The 20,016-nt window shown below is 48.7% G+C and overlaps 1 protein-coding gene across 5 annotated transcripts in view; it reads left to right on the top strand.

Annotated features, from left to right (window-relative positions):
* CPEB1 (cytoplasmic polyadenylation element binding protein 1) overlaps positions 1-20,016 on the top strand; it is a 70,912-nt gene that overhangs the window by 30,544 nt on the left and 20,352 nt on the right. The gene's annotated exons all lie outside the window — the stretch shown is intronic.

The raw sequence follows: 20,016 nt of genomic DNA, 5'->3' as shown, positions 1-20,016 counted from the left end.
TTGGGGGTGGGGTGGGGAGGGTGTGGTCTTTGCTCTGTTCTGTACCCCCCCCCAGCCTCCACCCAGATGGGGGATGTAATATAAGAGTACCTGAGATTTGATACTGCGGTGTATGAAAGGATCAGCATAGCAGATGAGTGAACAACCTTTCTGTTGAACGCTTTTAACTTCAGAACAAGTGGGTGGGGGTACACTATGAAGCTGACCGTGCGGGGATGGAATTGTGCAGTGTAATGGAAGCAGAGCTAAACTCGCTTCACTTGAAAGAACTCTGCTGGTCAGTTTAACAGTGGGACAAAATGGTTCACGCTGGCAAAGTCACTGCCCTCTGCAGTGAGGGGTATGCAGTGGGGCCCCCACCCAGCTGCCAAGAGCCTCATAGCAAGTGCTGTTGTGCATCAGCTTGTTACTACCTAAGACTCGGTTTGTGGGGTGTGGTGGGTGCAGATGGCTCCAATTAATGGAGCTCTAGCCACAAGCTGCCTGGCTTTATAAGAGGATTCAGAGACTCTCTCATCCAGCCCATTTGTAAACTAGAAGGAAATGTCTGTCTGCTGCTAATGGTTCAAACCCTGGAGGTTGCTGGGGAACAGATCTTGGTCAGTTAGAGTTAATCTTTCTGCTGCCAGCTGGGCATGGATATGCCAGCTGAGTGCTGCCTTAACACTGTCTTGTCCTTCCTGTAGTACTATAAGCCCCCTTCTCTCTCTCTTTTTTTTTTTTTCCTGCTTGATCTGTACTTCGTTCTAATGCACTCTAGTGTGGGCCAGGCAATAGTTTAATTTTATAACTTCTTTTTTTAAATAAATGCCAAGTATCTACTATGAAACCCAGGTGGAGGGTATGCTGTACCCCTCTGTTCTGAACCAGTGGTTTAATGGCATCTCCCTAGTGTGATCATATGGGCTGTACCCAAGGAGGAATAACTCCTTCAGGCCTTTTTAAAAGGACTTGTGAAGAACAGTTTCACAGATGGTGTCGTATTCATTAAAGTATCAGTCCATGGAAAGATCTAGTGCCTCAGCAGAGTTTGTACAAGTTCAGCTGGTTGCTACAGAAACTCATCCTATTATAGCAGCATATTGCTGCTTTGCTAAAAGGCTAGTGTAGTCTCTTCGTGCATTGATTTGGGTGACATAAGTGGCCTCGGGGATGCAGCAGGTGATGATACCAACATGGGTGGTACTTGCTGACTCGCTCCTTGGAGGGCAGGCAGTCTGGTGCGGTGCTGGAGATGTGACTGCTCCTTGAGGGGGACAGGGTGCTGTCTGCCCACCCTGGTGTCCAGCTTCATGTGTTGGGAGTAGTTTTCTATAGGGGCCACCGCTTCTAGATTATCCCTGCAGATAGCGATGCTTGCCAGCTGCTGACTCCATGCAGCTTTATTGAAGCTGAAGGTGCAACACTCATACTGTCCTGTTTGGGTGTTTAAGTGAGACAGTTGCTGAAGCAGCATTCCCTCATTGGAGAGGGAGAGTTATCCCAAACAGGGCCTGAAAAGCTTCTCAAGACTGCTCAGACAACTGTCCACTTCAGTACCCAAGAATCCCCACGGCTTCCTTCAGTGACCTGTCTGGTGATGCACAGCGTTTCAAAGTGCTGACTCCGACCAGGCAGCAGCTGGCCCAGACATCTCCTGCCTCTGGCAGTCTATCCTGTCTTGCCCTTGTCAGTGGCACCTGGAGTAGTCAGCTCATGGGGCTGTACCCAGAAATGGCTAGTGATGGAGTCTGACACTCCTTCCAGCTGCAGAGACCAGTGCCGCAGCCTTTGAACTCGTAGCAGGCAGAACACTGCAACACTGGCTGCTGGATTACTGATTCTGGTTTCTAGATGCTTAACCAGGGCCCTGCAAACAGTATAGCTGAAAGAGCCAGTGCCATCCGCAACAATTTTTGCCTAGCACTGGCAGCTAGTGCTTATGAAACTCAATGCACAGTGGTGCTGTGGGACTGGAGGCTGGCGGGTGTCAAGGCAGCTGCTCGGCGCTGATATCCAGGCCCCACCTGATCAGTCACCATTGTTCTTTCTCAGACAGCTCCCTGCCAAGCCATATTGGCAACGTCTGCAGTGCCTCAGCAGCACTCTGCCATGCAGTGAGACAAAATGGCATTTGTGCTGCCCTGTGGCAAGCTTAAAACCTTCACAGAGCAGGGTAAGAAGATGCTTACACAGAATGAATGTAGGCCACGGGCCCTGTAGAAACCATCATCTGATGTTCAGATGAGGCGGGGAAAAGGCCACTGAATCTGATGCCAGATAAATGCATCCGGCAAGGGGCTCTCCCTCTAAACATGCCTGCTCTCCTTTTTAAAAACTGCTCCTAGTATCTATCTGTGCCTGCCTGGGGGACTTGCCTGTGATCATTGGAGCATCTCTTGTTCTTTGTGCGTGGGCTTGTGATGCACCATGGCGCAGCACTCAAAGCACTTGTCATGCAGCGCCCTGGGAGGATGCAAAGGGGTGGTCAGAGCTCACCTTGCTCATGAAGGTGGGGACTGAGCACTATGCGGGCATGTGACTGCTCACTCTTCAGGGGTCTTGTGCTCCCCCACTGTCACATGCTCTCATAATTATTGCTTGAAGGAGGAGGATTAGTTGGGGATTTCAGATTTATTTGTGGGTTTGTCTCCATCTCTGGAGGAACTGCAGTGGTCTAGTGTCTGTCCTAATATACCCAAAGCTGTTTTGCTGAAAGTCATAGTGGTGTCTGTTTTCAGACGCTCCACCCCTCTCAAACAGTGAGTGCCACTAGTGCTGTCTTAATCTAATTACTGGGCATCCTGTACCACTGAGTGGGAAACTTGAGTGGAGGGTCAGGAACTGCCACTTGGGCTGGTGTGCTGTAGTTTGCCTTCCTCAGAGCCACGGAAATGGCATATGTTTAGCTAGAGAAGTGAAATACTGATATGTCTACAGCTGTTCCACTGCGTCGGTCTGTCTACCTCCCACATCTCAAGTCTCATCCCTCCTCTAGTAGGGCCAGTGCAGAGCTTGAGTGGTGGTGGTGAGATCTGTGGGCTTCCAAACATGTTGTGAACGGTCCTATTCGGTGGTTTCTTTCCATGGGTTGCGGGGGGGTCCCCAGTTAAATCTGCAGAAGCGGCCTGGCCTTGCCTTTGCTACACAAGGCCCAGCAGAGCCTGAAAATAGCCTTATGCGGCTGTCTGGTATTGGTGGCAAGGCACTATCGCGATGCAGGGCCAGATTTCCAGCAGGCCACTGCATTGCAATCCGTGGTGCCGCAGCTGATGCTTTGGCATCAAGCCTGGTAGTGTTCAGCATCTGGAAACCTGAACTGCAGGCATGATGGGCTGGGCACTGGGGCAGTCTGGAGACCCAAGCCTGTGGGCTGGGAGGGGCAGGCACTGCCAAACAGATTTGTGCTGCGCTACGCTGCCAGGGCACAACAGTGTGGAAGGTTCCAGCAGTGACTCAGCTGTATAAATCCCTGGGCAGCCGGCTGGGAGGGTAGAAGTGCAAAAAGTTTAACAATCAGTCTAAAAATATTATTGCTGATTTGGTCTCCTGCAGTGTCAGTGCTTGAGTATCGATGAGCTGGAATTCAGGCTCTCCCATCTGATTTTCCTAAATCTGCATGCAGCCTCTGCCAGGTACAGTCTGTACGTGAGCCCAAAAAGCAATCTCTGAGAAACTGTACTGGTATCCCTTTGTGCACTCTGGGCAGGTGTGATATCAGTACCACTTGTATTGTAGCAGTATCCTGTGGCCTCAGTTGGGGTCAGGCCTGCCTGATTACTGGGCACTGCATAGTGGGCCAAAAATGCAGCTTTTGTTCTGCTACAGCAAGGACTTTTTTTTTGCTTTCCAGTTACTTACACCCTGCATGTGATATGCCTTTTCTGAAAGGTCTTCATCACTGAGACCCAGACCTCGGTACGTTTTGGTTTGTAGGTCTGACTCCATTGCATTATACAGATACCTGGCATCCTCTCAAAGGCAGAGTATGTTGCCCCTGTGCCAGGGAGCGCTGTCGGCCTTGAAGCTGGCCTGTCTAGAGAGACTTGCTTGAGTCAGCGGCTGCCGCAGACCAAAGCTGCTGCATCTGTTGGCTGTAAGATTTAACTGCCGTCTTGTGGCAGGAAAACAGCACTCGCCCCCACTGCTGCCACCTAAAACTGTCTGGGGAATACTTAATGGAGTCCCAGAAACCTCTTCTTTTGTGGCACAAGGGAAGGGACGCTGCAGGAAGCACTGGCTGTGTGCATTTCCAGGTACTGCATCCCTTTTAATGCATTTCCTCTGCTACTTTAAGATATGGGGTGTACTGTTTGGGGCACATTAGTTTTTGTCCCTTGGAGCCAGGGAAAAGGATGGGATTTCCTGGATATTTATCTTCTGCCCTTACTGGCAGTATTCTTCCTGCAGAGCCATGCTCCTGAATGAACGTGCATCAACACTGCCTTGTTCTAGCTTTTTTTTTTCTTTTCTTTGCCTGAATAATCTGACTGCGACACAAGCAGGTCTGTGTGAAGGTTTAAATGGGGCTTAGTCTGCCTGGACTCTTGCTGCATGGCATTTGGCCTACAGGTGCCTGGCATGATGAGTAGCACCAAATGGGATCGGACCAGTGGCCTGTCTACTGTCTTGAGCATGGAAATGTGCAAGTGACTCTGTGGACAAACACAGGCTAGTTTACCCGTAGGGGGCTCCTTTCTCCCTTAATTCCAGCAGTTGGTGACTGGCTTATCTTGAGCATAGTTGTGGTATAACTAGGGCTCCTGTCCATACGTGGAACCATCTTGAATCTGGCTAAGCCTTTGCTCTGCCCAGCAGCGTCAAGTTGGACAGGCTCAGCTGACTGTTACTAGTTCTAAACACACTTCACTAAATGAAACCCAAAGCTGCCTCTGTTACAGGGGGAGGTGAAGGAAGACTGCTGAGTTTGTCTGCATGACCAGGTGTGTTTTTAAACACTGTCCTGCGTCATCTCCGAGGAGATTAGGTCTCTTCTACTTAACTTCTCCCCAGGCTTTTGACCTTCCATCTCCAACCTCTGGTTCCTTCTGTCTCCACTAGACATCCATCCCACTCAGCAGTGAACTGATGGGTCTGGCTACCAGCTGGGCTTGGCTCTTTTCAGAAATACCCCAGATCTGCTTCTGGCTGACTGGTACCTTCAAATGCGTTTATTTCACTGACTCCCCCCAAGAGTAAGAACTCCCTTTTTTATATTTAAGTAAGTTGCCCTGAATGACTTCCCCTTGTGGAAGAGGTGTGCTGGGACTCTTCATGGGATCCACAAGGTTTGGGCTGTGGCAGTTGCTTGTGGTGTTTACCTGGAGATGCCAATTTGTGACAGTAATTCAGGATTGGAAAGTCCTTGCTTGTAGTGCATGTTTAGTTAAATAAGGGACTTCAGAAGTGCAAGTGCTTGCAGCAGCTTCCACTTCTTTGCTGTTTTGGGGCAGCAGCTCCCCTCCCCAGCAAAGCACAGGGGAAGATCATCCCTCTTTAGCTGCACCTAGCTCCAGCCCTAGGTCCACGGTGCCAGACTTCCTAGCACAGGATAGCGCAGGCTACTTGGTGGAAGAGACGTCACTGTAGTCTGCTTCTGCTTGGCTCTTGCTGGGACAGTCCATCTGTCCCTCTGCAACTGCTCATCTTGCCAGGAAGCCTGTTCACTAAGCGTGCCATTGCTCTGGCACACTTGGGGACTGAGCTGTGGGATCTCTCTAGGGGACTGCTGTTGGGGAAGGGGTGGTGCTGCATCTTGCCCAGCCCTGGTTTTGGAAGCAGCTGCTGCTGCTCCCTCCTGCCCTTCCCTCCCCCAAGAGTTTTTGAAGGGCTTCTCTCTATAAGAAATCTGAACAGGTTAATGGACTGATATCAGATCGGCACGAATATTTAAAAAAAAAAAAAGTCTATATTGGAAATTGGACTGATGTGGCCAATTAATTTGGCTGATAAATGCCCATGCGTGTATGTATGCAGCCACAGCACAGCACTTGGGCAGTAAGGAGCACAGCCTGGCAGCTTGAAGAGCTGCGTGTAACTGGTAAATCTGTGGTGGTAGAAGGGGAGTAGGAAGGTGTATGGGAGGCAGATCAATGTGCCCACCCACACTGAGGGAGGGAGTGGGGCAGGGGCAGATGCTGCCTCACCAGGATGGGGTGTGGCACAGGACAGCCGGTGGTTTGTCTGGGAGTATGTGGGGGGGGCTCCTGCTGCCGTGCTTGCCCCAGGGGGCGGGGACCATGTGTCCTGGATCTGTACAGAGTGGGGTGGGCAGGCTGCAGCTGCGTGCTGGAGCTGGGCCTGCACTGGGCTCTTCTCAGCAAGGGCTCACAGCACTTGGCAGTGGCGCTGGGGGGCAGTTACAGGGGGGCACTATGGCAAAATTTAGGGTGGCTGCAGCAGCACCACCACGGCCCACTTGAGCCCAGCCCCCACAGCTGAGAAGAGCCCAGCACAGCCCCAGCTGCAGTCTACCTGCCCTGCCCCATGCAGATCTGGGGCCATGCCCCCCATGCCCTTCTGGGGTGCATGCAGTGGTGGGAGCTGGCCTCCCGCTCCCCCCCAAATGATCTGCAGCTCCATCCTGCACCCTGTCCTTGCCCTTGCTGTGGGGGGGCATTGATCTGCCCCCACACCCTTTCCCTCCCTCCTCCCCTTCCACCAGAACAGACTTGCCAACTACACACGGCTGTATCAGCCAATTTGCCTCCTTTAAAAATCTGCTATTGGTATCTGGCCCCCAAAATCTGTCAGTGCACCCCTAATTGCTAGGCGATTTGTGTCTTGCATTAAAGGCATGTAAGGTGCAAGATCAAACTTCAATTGTAGGATAAAAATAAAAGCTCTCACACCAGGGTATTGCCTGTCTCTTGAACTGATGCCTCCTGCATAAGAAGAGATCTGCAAACCAGCAGCTTTGTTTTCTGCACTGCCTCTTGGCAGATCCAGTACCAATGCAGGACAGTGCTTAAGCACTGTTGTAGTTAGGGAAGTGTCCTGAATTGAAGCCTGGATGTGCAGGCCCAGCTTCTGGGAAGAGGATAGGTATGCTGTGGTACCCTGGAAATGTAGTCTGACTCCCCATTAAAGCTGTATAGTTGCATAACACCCTCCCCAGTACAAAGGCTTAATCCTGATGGCAGGAAGAGGTTGGAAGCTTAGTGCCTGAAGCAGGGTTCCCAGACTCGGTGTCCTGACCCGTCCACTTGTATGTATCTGGTAATTTCAGCACTTGTTAGTTTAATAAACTGTGGCTGTCCTCTGTTGTTCACGGCTAGTTGCTGTTTTGCTAATGGCATTGAACTGTAGTCTAGGCTGGTGACAGTAAGGAGCTACCTGAGTTGCCTTAACCAGAACTGCAACAGCATATGGGCCTCTAGGGGGGTTGTGGCAAGTGCTCCAGTTTAAAAGCCAGCTGCAGTGCATACCTGCATTCATCATGATCCCAAGAAAAATGGTGCCAGTGCATGCTATAAAAAAAACCAAAACTAAAGAACCCCAAAAACACTTTAACCCTCCTCGGCCAAGAGCTGCAGTTAGTAAGTTTGAAGAGTTGCTTGTGGCCTGGGAACTGTGGATGGAGATTACTGTAGCTGAAGGTGCAACCAGAGCCAAGCTGCCTGCTTTGTAGTTGTGGCCAACTGGGAAGCCTACTAATAAGAATACAGAGCTGTTGGGCAGCATTTCCCTTGTACTTCCTTCTTGAAATGTGCTGACTGGGTGTTTGAACACAGGACCCCTCTAGGAGCCTGCCTCTGACACATGATGACAACGTTCTTTGGGTGAATTGGGTATCTTTTTATTAGACCAACTTAAATTGGTGTAATAAAAGATACCAGATTCACCCAAAGAACCTTGTCTGCCTATGTCCTTAGACCAACCCTGCCTACACCTGCACATGATGGCCCAGTCCTTTTCCCTCCTAGCACTTCACTTCCTTTTTGCTGCACATCAAGCTGTCAGTGTTGCCCATGTGCCGAAGAAGCTAGAAATGTGTTGGAAGAAGCAGCGTGCCACCAGCAACCCAAAGCTATTGTGCGTTGCTTTTGTCTATCAATGTGGAATATAGTCTGTTGTGCTGGGTGTCACCTCTAGGCTTTATCCCAACTTGGAGACTTCATTGCCAGTCTGAATGATCAGGTACCTATTACGGTAGCAGTCAAAACCGGTGGCACTCAACCTTTCTAAAGTGAAGGGCCAGCTGCTTGTGGCGGGCTACAACTGGCCTCCAGTAGGAGAGAAATATATGCTATATCAAAGGGAGGAATATCAAAGGAAGAGTGCTTCTGGCCTGCCATAAGGATGGGGTGGAGGGAGAGAGCTTACTTCCACTAAACAGTGCCTGCTGTATGGAGAGGGATGCAGGCAGAAATTAGTGGTACAGTGTGGGGAAGGGGAGGTGCTGGCCTGAGTTGCTTACAGCAGATTTCTCCCAACCCACAGGCTGGATCCAGTCACTTCTGGGGCTGAGTCTGGCCTGTGGGCAGGAGGTTAAGCACCACTGCTCTTAAGTGACCACTTAACCATATCTTAAGGGTTTTGCCTCTTTCTCCCTCAGATGCTGGCAGCAAGGGGAGGAAGTACTTGAAAGGAATGCTAAGCTTCCATCATGTATGTGAACTAGGTAGCTACAACCCTTCAACATCTGAAGAGCATTTTAGAAGCTTAGGGAGAAGAGGCCTTGATTCTCTTGCTTCCACACCATTTAGTTCATTGCCTCTGTCCAAAGGCATCCCATCAGTCCAAAAACCTCATGGTGTAACATGCATTCAAAGCAGAGCTTACCTTGGATGAGCCCCTGTGGTCACTTTGCCTCATTCAAAAGGAGCAAACGGGTAGCACAGCAAGGGGACTTCCGTCCTTGCGCATCTTGGGTTTTTGAGCACCTCTTCCAGCACTCCCCTCTTCCCCCCAGCTTAATTCTGATTTATTTTATTTTTGGCAAGCAGTACTGCTAAAGATGGCACAGTCAAGACGGCACATTAGCGTTCCTGCCGAGCTGTTCTACTTCTAAGCTGGTCATATAGTAACAGTGCGTTCAGTGAACATATTTGCTCAGGTGGTTTTGGCTGCTGTAGTGCCACACTATGTTAGGTAGAACAGTTGAATGCTATCCAAGGTGGCAACCAAGCTTCTCTGGTAGCTGCTGACCATCTCATGGCATCAGTGTTGGATGTTGTATAGCACAGTGGCTCCCAAACTGATGCATGTATCCCTGGGGGTATGCAGGATACCTTTAGGGTGGGGGGTGGTACATGGGGGAAATTGTGTAATGGAAAATTTAATTTTCATTGTAATTGGCATTTAAGGGCATAAAATAAAGTATGTCGGTAGGGGTACATGGGCAGCTAATATATCTGAAATGGGATATGCGCTAAGAAAGTTTGGGAACCTCTGTTAAAGCACAAAGCCAAGTACGTAACCTACATGCCACATGCTGCACGGTACGTTGTCAGCAGTATCTAACGAAAACCACTCTTGATCTTCCTACCTGAAACCTTTGGTCCCAACCTGAGACAAGTCTGATGTAGTTTGCAACAAGGTGTGGCAAAACTCATGGGGCCTCAATAGAGCAAGTGTCCATGATAAAGTGGATTGTCTGCTTGAGCTCCATTTGAGGTAGGATATAGGCTTAATCGCTGATCTTGCCCAGCAAGTCCCATACAGGAACATTCCTAAAAACATAGAAAGAACTCCTCTCCTTAAGGTAGCTTCCTTTTAACCTGTTTTTCCTGCTGTAGCTAGGAAAGTGCATTGCATTTTTTTCAGAGCAGTCCTTGTAGGCTAGGCAAGTACAGGAGGTATAATCTCTCATTGGCCTATACCATTGCAACTCCACTATTAGTAGGGATGAAGGCAGTGGTGTGGACAGGCAGGACATGGGTATCTCTTCTGGTGTCTAACCTTGCACAAAACAAGATTTAGATATGGAGAGGGTAAATGTCTGTTCCTGTTACAAACCAGGGGTTTGCCATAGAAGGAACCAAGGCACTGAAGCCACAGGTCCATCCACAATGAACTTTGAATCCTAGAAAAAACTAGATCAAATTGAGGGGCCAGGAACAGCAAGGAGCTTTCCCCCCACTAAGTTTTGGGGAATCCACATCACAGGGCAGGCATGATCATGCCACAAGTGACATGGGTAGCCTCTGTATGGTATGTGGCAAATGGGGGGCATAAAGCAGAGCAGCAGATCAGGCAAAGGAAGGGGACTGGAGTGGCATTTGAAGGGTTCAGAGCTATTGTGTGGCACACCTGCCAAAAATGTTGGTCCCTACTGCCATAGGGTGTGGATTGACCTCATGCTTTGTGCTTGGCATCTTTTTAAAACAGGGCTTTCAGCCAGCATGCAGTTGCATGGGGGACAACTTCAGTTTTTATCTGCTCAAAGGCTTTCAACAGCCCTGGCCTGCTAGAGACTCCTTTTGTGTTTTGGTACTGGAAGTGGTGGTGTGACAAACAGCTTCTAAAATGCACAGAATTTTGTCCTGGGACAGTCGTCTTAAATAGTTTCGCTCACGTGAGGGAGGTGAGAGGGCAGCAAGCTTGTACCAAAAGTTTGCTTACCTGACACCCTGTGGGGCAGGATTGTTGTGCATGAGAAATGGCTGCATGCTTGGGGCACTAGACCTGATCCCTGCGAAAGAGGAAGATGGGGAGAAGCTAACTGTTCAGCCTGTCGCCAGGAACATGGTAGCTGTTTTGCTGACTGTGGCATGGCTTGAAGCCTTTGCTGATCTTGAACCTGGTGGCTTCAGTAGGCTTGTGCTGGTCTCCAGAGCTTCAGATATTTCATGTTTGGGTAGCCTCCTAGACCTGTGTGGAGAGAGCCTGCGCTGCTCCTGCTTTCATGGCTTAAATAGGCTAGTCCATGGCTTTGAGTAATATTGGCTGCTACAGCAGCCCTTGTCTCCACCTTGGTGTCAGTGTGTGCTGCATTGCACCTGCCCAGCAGTTTACAGCTCGCGTGGGGATGACAAGTGGACTGTGAAGCGTGATACTGCAGAATGACCCAGTGCTGGCTGTGGTGGGGTGAAGGCCGTATAAGCTGCCAGCTAGAACCACTGTGACTGCTGTGCTCATTGGGTTGCTGGCATCTGTGGCTGGTTCCTCCTTGCAGCCTGTACGCTGGTCTGCCCCAAGTCTGATGGGACCAGAAAACATTCTTGGCCATTACACTGCAGCAAAGGAGTTAACTAGTGGCTTTACAGAAGAGGGAAGCTGCTGAAAGTTTAAGATGTCTAGGGCCTGATTTCAGACGGATATAGAAGTGGTGATCCCTGCTGCCCCCTACCATGTCCCTTCCTGTTCCCAGTTCTGGGCAGTGCTGTTTTAAGGGGGCAGCAGACCATATTCTGAGCCTTCCTGCAGAGGCAGTGAGGGGGGGTACACAGTGTTTGTGGTCCTCTGCTGTGCCAATTTTTTTATTTGTTTTTATTATTATTTCGAGATCCCCCTGTGAGTGGGCAGGGGCTGTGTCGGCTAAGAACAATGAGGATCGTATAAAAGGCTTTCCTATGGCAAGTGGGGGTCCCATCTGCAGGACCAGTAAGGCTTTAGCTAGGCTACAGGAGCTGCCAAGAACACAGTATCATCTAGTCTGCCCTGTACATCTTGCTTTGTAACAGAGCCCCCAGGCTCCACTGTATTACTGTGTGGTTGGGCTCTTAAGCCACCAGCAAAACAGCTGAATCACAGGTGATGTCTGTGCTGCTGCCAGCCTGAGAGGCTGCTCTCGAGGCTGGCAGTAAATCGGCTGTTTTGGAGAGGGGGCCCCAGAGGAATGTCCACCTTCCGTCTTGTGCCCTTCCTGTCAGAAACAGTCCACTCATGCACGCACACAAACCTGCCAAGAGGAGGGGGCAGAAGATGGGGCATTCCTGAGCATGCAGCGGGCGAGATTGGGAGTGTGGAGGTCGGCTGTTTAGCACTTGCTATCGGCATCTGATTCCTGGGTTGAAATGTCCTCTGAATGGGAGAGAGTAGATATCAGGCTGCTGGCAAGGCTGGACACTTAGCTCTGAGCAGTCTCTTTTCCTTTCTTATTTTTTTCAGTGCTGCTGGAATTTATTTTATCAAGGTTTTGATGCCAGGTTCAAATCAATTGCAGACTTCAGACCTGGCAGCATCTTAAAAGCCTGTGCTGTGCCTGTTTGCATTTAGAATTAAGGCCTAATTTTTTTTGGATGCATTAAGTTGCTTTTGGTCTTACTGTAGCATCTGTCATCTTGGTTAAAGGAGCATGTTCAAGCGCATTTGTGTATTCTTGGACTTCTTGCCTTACTGAAGAACCTTTTAAATCTGAAGGGGTTTTCATAAATATCTTGGCAGTTCTGCAGGCTATAATCTAGTTGGACAGGGAAAAAGTCAGTTTCACCCTTGCATAAACTAACACAAGCTGCAGAGTTTTTACCTTTAAACATTACAGCAGGTACATGTGAGGGAGAAGTTTTTAATCAACACTTAAATACAGAAATGTTTCGACTTGCAAAGCTGAAGATGTTCTGCCAAATTTGACCTGGCAGGTTCTGCTTTAAGTCTTTTGCTGAAATTGCTCTGCACCAATAGTGGCATACCCAGCTGCAGCTCCATGTGCTCAACTCTAAAGATGAGCCTGCCTCTTATTTTCCCTTCCCTATTTCCCCCACCCCCTTGCACACTTGTGCATGTGGGCCTCTGGAAGACTTAATACAGTTTCGTAGTTGGTAGGGTCAGAAGGTACATCAGCAGATCAAGTCTGACCCCTTGCCATGGCAGGAAAGAGTACTGGGGTCAAACAACAAGCAGGAGCTAGTGCCACTTTGCTTGGAAGTTGGTTCCAGATCCTAGCCACCCTGACCATGAAGTTGCGCCTCCTGATGTCTAGCCTGAATCTCCCCTCTGCCAGCTTGTGACTGTTATTTCTAGTCACTCCTGGCAATGCTCGGGGGAACAGGCCACTAGATCCCCTTCAGCCTTCTCCTGTGGAGGCTGAACAGGTTCAGGTCCCGTCGCCTCTCCTCATAGGGCCTGCCCTGCTGCCCCCTGATCATGCAAGTGGCCTCCTCTGGACCCTCTCCATGTTGTCCACATCCCTCCTGAAGTGCGGCGCCCAGAACTGGACGCAGTACTCCAGCTGCAGCCTGATCAGTGCCGCATAGAAGGGGAGGATCACCTCCTTGGACCTGCTCGAGATGCATCTGTGGATGCATGACAAGGTACGATTGGCCTTCCTGACTGCCTCCCCACACTACTGGCCCATGTTCATCTTGGCAGCAATGATGACTCCAAGATCCTTTTCTGCCTCTGCACTGATGAGAAGGAAGTTCCCCAGCCTGTAGGTATGGTGCTGGTTGTTCCTCCCCAGGTATATCACCTTATACTTTTCAGTGTTGAAACTCATCCTGTTCTCATCTGCCCACCCCTGTAACCTGTCTAGGTCTAATTGCAGCCTATTCCTTCCTTCTAGTGTGACCACATCCCCCCATATCTTAGTGTCATCATCAAATTTGAACAGGGTGCTTTTTACCCCCTCATCCAAGTCGCTGATGAAGATGTTGAACAGTGTGGGCCTGAGGACCAAGCCCTGGGGGACCCCACTGCCCACATCCCTCCAGGCCGAAAATGACCCAAACACCACTAGAATATATTCTACCATCTTTCCATTCTGGCTCTTGAAGCTGGACTATTCTTCACTCCCCAGTCCACAGCATCTAGTCTATGCCTAGATCCAAGCTCTCTGGCCTGCCTGCCATGCCCTCAACTCCTTTTTTTGGGTAGGCACTTAACTGTGGCACTCGAGCACTGAGTGAAGCCTCTTAACATCTCAGACAGGGTTGCAGTCCTCACTTGTCAATGGGATCTGGAATGATGGGGGAAGCAAATGTCTAAGGTTTGAACTGATGGTAGAACTAAGAGCCAAACTCTGGAGTTCGGACTCTTAGTGTATTTCCTGGGTAATGCTTGCTCTGGTTAGCTATCTGGCCCACACTTTGGCTGATCTCATCTTTTTTAAAAGAAATGCCCTCAAGGTGGTGGTTCTCTTTATTTGCTAAAACAGGTGCTGGGTTTCAGGGCTTGCACCCATTGAGGACATCTTTCCTTTTGGCAAAGAACTTGGATCCAAATAACTTTTTTTGTTGCTGAACATGCACAGCATGCCTAGCTCATTGCCCCTACCCCCTGCCCCAAACAAAATAACCCCCTTTGTTGGGACTTGTAGTCTAAAACCCTAGATGCTTGGAGTGAAGGGAATGTTCACCAAAGAATTTTACATGATATTTAAATGTTGTTTTACTACCTGGAAACAATTCTCACTGAAATGTTTTTTTTTCTTCCCAATAGTGGAAGAAAGCAGCTTTGGGTTGCTGGTAGGTAGGTGGGGTGTTTTGTGACTTCAAAAGCTGTCAGCTTCAGACTTCAGCTTTTAATGGTGCTTTGTATAAACCTAATATGGAGCCTCAGTGGTGTCCCAGTGGAAAGGGGAGCGCAACAGTGTTGGTGACCTAGTGCTTTCATGTGCTAGGCTGTCAGACAGTGCTCTCCCTGCAGCTGACTCTTCTGTGGACCAGACCCTAACGAAGGCTAATCTGGGGCTCCCAGGCTGGAACTGTGGCCTAGTTTAGACGCCATTTGTCCTGCAGATGCTTTCCTCTCCCTGTGCTGTAAAGATCTTGGTTGTTCCAGGAATTGCTCCTTCTGGCTGACTTAAGTCGGACTGCTCCCAGCCCAGAAGTGAAGAACTTGGCTGAGTGGTATGGAAACTGCTGAGACTCTTTTTCTCTGGGGCTGGAGTAGCTGTTGTTCTGAGCATCCCTGGCTCACAAGCTGCATTGTGTTCAGTCTCCAAGGCACTGTTGCTATTCCCATCCTTCTCTGCCTTCCCCCAAAAGACAGATGGATCTTGCTTCCTGTACTGCAGTTCTGGCATGGGCCTGGGCACATGTAGTGCAATTCTAGGGAAGCGGTGGCATACTTCTAAAACTACGTGATCGCCTAGTTTCCATGCCTTACAGCAATGCTGTGTCTTCCCATATGCTGTCTCTTCTGTCCCTCTCTGCTCATAGGCTGATCCTGTACCATCTCCCCTCTGATTAGCTTATCTTCATACTGGGTAGTATCATACTGTGCCCATGTCTGTACAACTGAATAACAAATACAGTCTGGCCAGCTCTGCGAGGTAGTGTTTCACTGCAGCAGGGGAACTTGAGCTCCTTTCCTATCCAGTTGCATATGGTGCATCTCTTTACTTTAATGCACTTGGGACAGCTGAGGTTGGAGAAGTCCTCTTCACTTCTTTATAGGAACTAGGCATCTTCAGAGCCTTTCCATTTCTAATTATTGAAAAGTGCTGCAGCCAGCTTGCCTTGCTGATGTGACTAGGATTCTGTCGGGCATTCTATACTTTGGGGCTGCCTGTCTTGGTCTCGCCTTCCCACCCAGCTGTGACAATCTTCTGGGCTTTCTCTGTCTCCGTGTTCTGCCTAGTAGGTGACAAATCCTAGTATCCCTCTAACATGGGGGTGGCCAACCTGTGGGCATGCTACAGATCTGCCAGCAAGCGGGGAGCAGAGCAACAGATTGGGTGTGGAGGAGAGAGCAGAGCAGTGGATTGGAAAGGGGAGCAGAGTGGCCCTCAAAGAGCAGGCAGGGATTATCTTTTCACACGCTTGCCAAAAAGGTTGGCCTCCACTGATCTAACAGATGTAAAAAGATGTTCTAGTCACCTAATGTAGTTGCTGGTAGATGGCCAGTAAACACTGATGACTTGAATGTCAGGCTTTCACTGACTCTGAGTACAATTCCCATGGATTCCCTGCATTATCTGAAGGAAGCTTTTCAGGAAGGATAAAAGATACCTTCAGGGCCTGCCTTTTTAAATGTGGTTGTGCAGGTGACCTGGCAGGGCCTACTTGCCTCACTTGTGTACTGAGGTTTTGTACCTGCTGTCCAGCAGGCTCAGAGGCCTGCATTCAGAACTCATTTTGAGCTTCATGTGCCTTGAAATTTCTAAGGAGACATTGTGGTGTTAGTTATGGGGTGTGCCATGCTTACTAAACTAACTTCATGGTGGATACTCTTACAGTGGTCTCTGATTGTGAACAGAGGTAAGAGGAATGGAGGGGAACCATAAACAGTTTTCCTGGATCTCCAGAACATAACTTTTACTATACAAAGAAGAAACTTGCTAATTACTGTCATCAGTTACTCAACAAAAACAATCATGGTTATAGGCTTTTCAGGAGAGGTAGTCATGAAGTCTGAAAATAAATAAATAAAAATACCATACTCGGCACAACTTGGTTATGGAGGAACTTGTTTTTCCATATTTCTGTAAATTTAAATGAAACGAGAAATTGCTGGGAAGATTCGTCTTCTAACTCTCCAGAGTCCTCCTTGAGAAAATAGGAACAAGTTTCAGTTCTTGGAAGTTAAATTCCATATTTTTCTGAATTCAGAGCTAAGGTAGCTTATGTAATTGCCAGTATGGAAAGGATTTTGGAGTAAGCTCTGTGACTGCCCGCAGCTTTTCCTTTTGATTGTGCACTTGTTCATTAAGCAGGCTTTTTAAAATGCATAGGTTAGACAAAATGAGGATCTCCAATTTGCTGCGGAGTATCAGCACTACAGATCCTCTTCCCTCCCTTGATACATCTATATGTGCCAAGCAAACACTGAAAATCTCCTGTTGCAAACCTAAATGAGGCATGTAATAGGAAAGTGGTTCTAAGGTTGTCAGTAGAAATTTCAAACCCTGGAAGCTAGCTTTACTAAGACAGGCAGGAGACAGTTTCCCAACCACAAAGAGTAGTTTATCTACTTGAGGCCTGGTACAAATTGGCTCTTCCTGTGAACAACACTAGGAGGACTGCAGTAGCTGAAGCCATGGCATATAAACTTGCCTCCAGCTTAATCTGTAGCCACCCTTCAGCAGCATTTTTTCCTTTTTGAGGATGCAGTCTCTACTAGCAAAGCTGTATGTGGCTGGTTATGGAGTACAGGCAATCCTTGACTTGCAACATTTGCAAATTCACACCTTGCTTCAACTTTCTGACACCAGTTTTGATGTTGCAATGCTTGATCTGACCTGATGCCATGCCCAAACTTCCTTGGACACTTCTTTTAAGAAAGCAGACAAGACTTCAGAATAACCTGTAGCCAAGACTCCCAAAAAGAATCCAACCAAGAGCCCTTCAAACATCCAGCAAAGTCACCTCCAAAGAAGTCCTTCCAAATCAATATGATTGCTATTTACAATGTAAATATGTTAATGTAGCTGTATTATTCATCTATAATTGATCGAGTACAAAATTCTGAGTTGTACTTGGAAAACGGTATCGGGCCTTGTTCAGGAACCAATCCCCCACTTATAACATTGTTTCCTATGGGGGAAATCGGTTCCAAGTTGCAACATTTCGACTTAAGACCCGGTTTTCAGGGACTAATTGTGTTGCAGGTCCGAGGACTGTCTGTACTTTCTCAAGCACTCAGAAGTATGGCTCCTGAGAGACGGACACTATGCTCCCACCTTGCTGAGCTTCCAGTAAAGGCATAGCTTAGAGGGCCTGGACCGGTATTACCATGCTGTGGGGAGCAGGCTGCTGCATGCGCATGTTCTGGAAGGAAGTAGCACTAGTTGCGACAGGCTGATCCATAAACCTTATCAACCTCTTGGCCTTCTGCCATGCCTTGCACAGGGAGATGGAGCACTCTTAACTGCAACTGCTGTCACTGTAAAAATGCAGCAGCAGCTCTGGTTAAAACCACGGTGTTAAAAGTTGACTGCTGTCTTCTCTCCAAAGGAAAACTGGCTTCTCTCTTTTCTGCTTTGAGAGAAGACCTGGAAAGTGTTCTAGAAGTGTGCAATTGGTTCTTACCTCAACTATTCAGCTCCCAGACTTTTAATTACTGGGGAGTTCTCGCTACCTTGACTGTTCAGTTAGGGATGAATCGGACATGCACCTCTCCCCTTCCAAGATTTCTTAAACATTCATAGGGATTTTTGTTCTTGCCAGTGTGAACTGGCTCTGCTCTCAACTAGCTCAATCACATTCTTTGATCTTCAGTGTTAGCTTTTTCCAGGATGTGTCAGTCTGGATTTTCACACAAGCTAGATGTTGCCTGTGGAAGCGCCTTACAGAGGGTGCTCCAAGGATACTTGTTCACTTTTTTTTTTTTTCTTTGCAAACTTCAAACAGGAGGGAGTCTGGCAAGCAGCCAGACTTGGTCTAAACTTTGTTAACATGCGATGTTAAAAGGACACCAAGGTGGTTCTTGCATCTCCTGTGATGACAGGAGACTGATCCTTTGGGGGAGTTCTGGGTAAGTAGTTCTTTACTCCTGTGGAAACCATTGCATGCTGTCCAGACAGCGCAAAGCTGAACAAGGTGGTCTGCTGCTCTCAAGCTGGGAGTGCAGACGGACTACGCTTTGGGTGCCACATGCCCATGAACACTTGAGCAACCTGATCTGATTTTTGCACATTAGTATTTGGCATTTCCTAAGTTAGTCTCTGAAGATTCTCCAATAAATACAAACGGAGGAGTTGGCTTGTAAGCTTGAGGTGTGGTTACTGAATGCTAGAGTTAAGTGTCTGGTGGCTTCCACGTCTCCCTTCTGGCTGAGGGGAGTGTGGTAGACAGACCAGTTTTCCTACCCAAGCATGTGCCGTTCCTATGCCTAAGGAGGTGGATGGTCCATCTGCAAATGCTTCTGGGGAAATGAGTAGCCATCTCTTCAGCCCTGTGCTGGCTCATTTTGATAGCAAATAGCGTAGCTCTCCAGGGCCCAAATTTATTGGACTTGATTCCTAGTTTTAAAACAAACAGCTTCTGCCCAAGTGCAGTCCCTTCCCATGGGGACAGACCTGTGACCTGCTGCCAGAGCCTCTGGTGTTTGGGATGCTTGTAGTGTAACACCGGAGAGCTTTTGTCGCAGGATTGTGCCAAGCTCCAAATCCTGGGTTTCATTGCTTAAGGGTTCTCGATACAGGATTCATTGGGGTTTTAGCCAGACATGACTTTATAACTTCATTTGAGGCCCTTTGCACCTTGTCCAGGCTGTGATTCTAAGTGTGGGTGTCCCATGCTTGTGGTGTGGAGCTAGTCGGATTTGATGTAGCCTACAGAGCTGGTCCCTCCATGAGTACCTCTGACGTGAGCAGGAAGCTTGTCCAGAGGCACTTTAGTATCTTGATGCACTTAATGCAACTGTCTAGAACCAGATCCTGGACACTGATCCAAACAGGTTTTTAGTCCCTCTGGTCTCAGTGGACCTGTGCCTAGTATAGTCAGCACCCATAAGACTGAGTCCCCATTTGAGACTGGGAGCTTGTAACTCCATAACCTTCCACTGAAACTCAGCCCTGGCTTCAGCCAGTGGTGATGGCAACCCAGCTGGAAAATGTTGTTGGATTGGATATACCCACATTCACCAACAGGTTAACAAGGAGTGGGCGCCTGACTGGGGAGTGACTGCAAACAGGCTCTGCACAAAGCTGCTGAAGGAACTGAGCAGTCCAGTGAAACAAGGCAAAGCAATCCACCTCCTGTTCCCTTGCATATCTGTTGCTGTGCCAGGCTTCCAGTTAACACAGTAGCTGCAAATCTCTGATCAGAATTAGACTTCCATCTTCCAGCACCAAAGATGGCTCCTTCCGCAGGGGAAGGTACAGTGTTGTACTACACACTAGGGGCAAGACAGGCCAGGGGATTTGTCACTATCAGCTGCCCAGTCTCCACACTTACAAGGTGTCATGTCCAGGGGTGGAGGAGAGGTTGACACTTAAGTATTCCTCCTGCTTTGGCTTAGCCTGTGGGATCAGCTGGCTGTGCTTCAGAGCTTGTAACATTTAGTGACTAATCAGATTTTTTTGAGACTGTTTAACAAATTCAGCTGTCTAGCTCTAACAATATGCTTGCTGTCTGCCTTTGAAGCCACGTGGCATGTTTTGAAAGCCCGCAAACAAGTCTGCTGTAGTTTTGCATGGGTTGGGAGACGTTTTGTCCACCAGATCTCTGGGGGCTCTGCATAGTGCTGCCCAGGCTTCTCCTCCATCGT

The sequence above is a fragment of the Crocodylus siamensis genome, chromosome 15 (assembly GCF_052110815.1).
Source record: "Crocodylus siamensis isolate JL-2025a chromosome 15, ASM5211081v1, whole genome shotgun sequence".
Taxonomy (NCBI): Eukaryota; Metazoa; Chordata; order Crocodylia; family Crocodylidae; genus Crocodylus; species Crocodylus siamensis.
The sequence above is the reverse complement of the archived record's forward strand: the minus strand, read 5'-3'. Positions and strand labels throughout refer to the sequence as shown.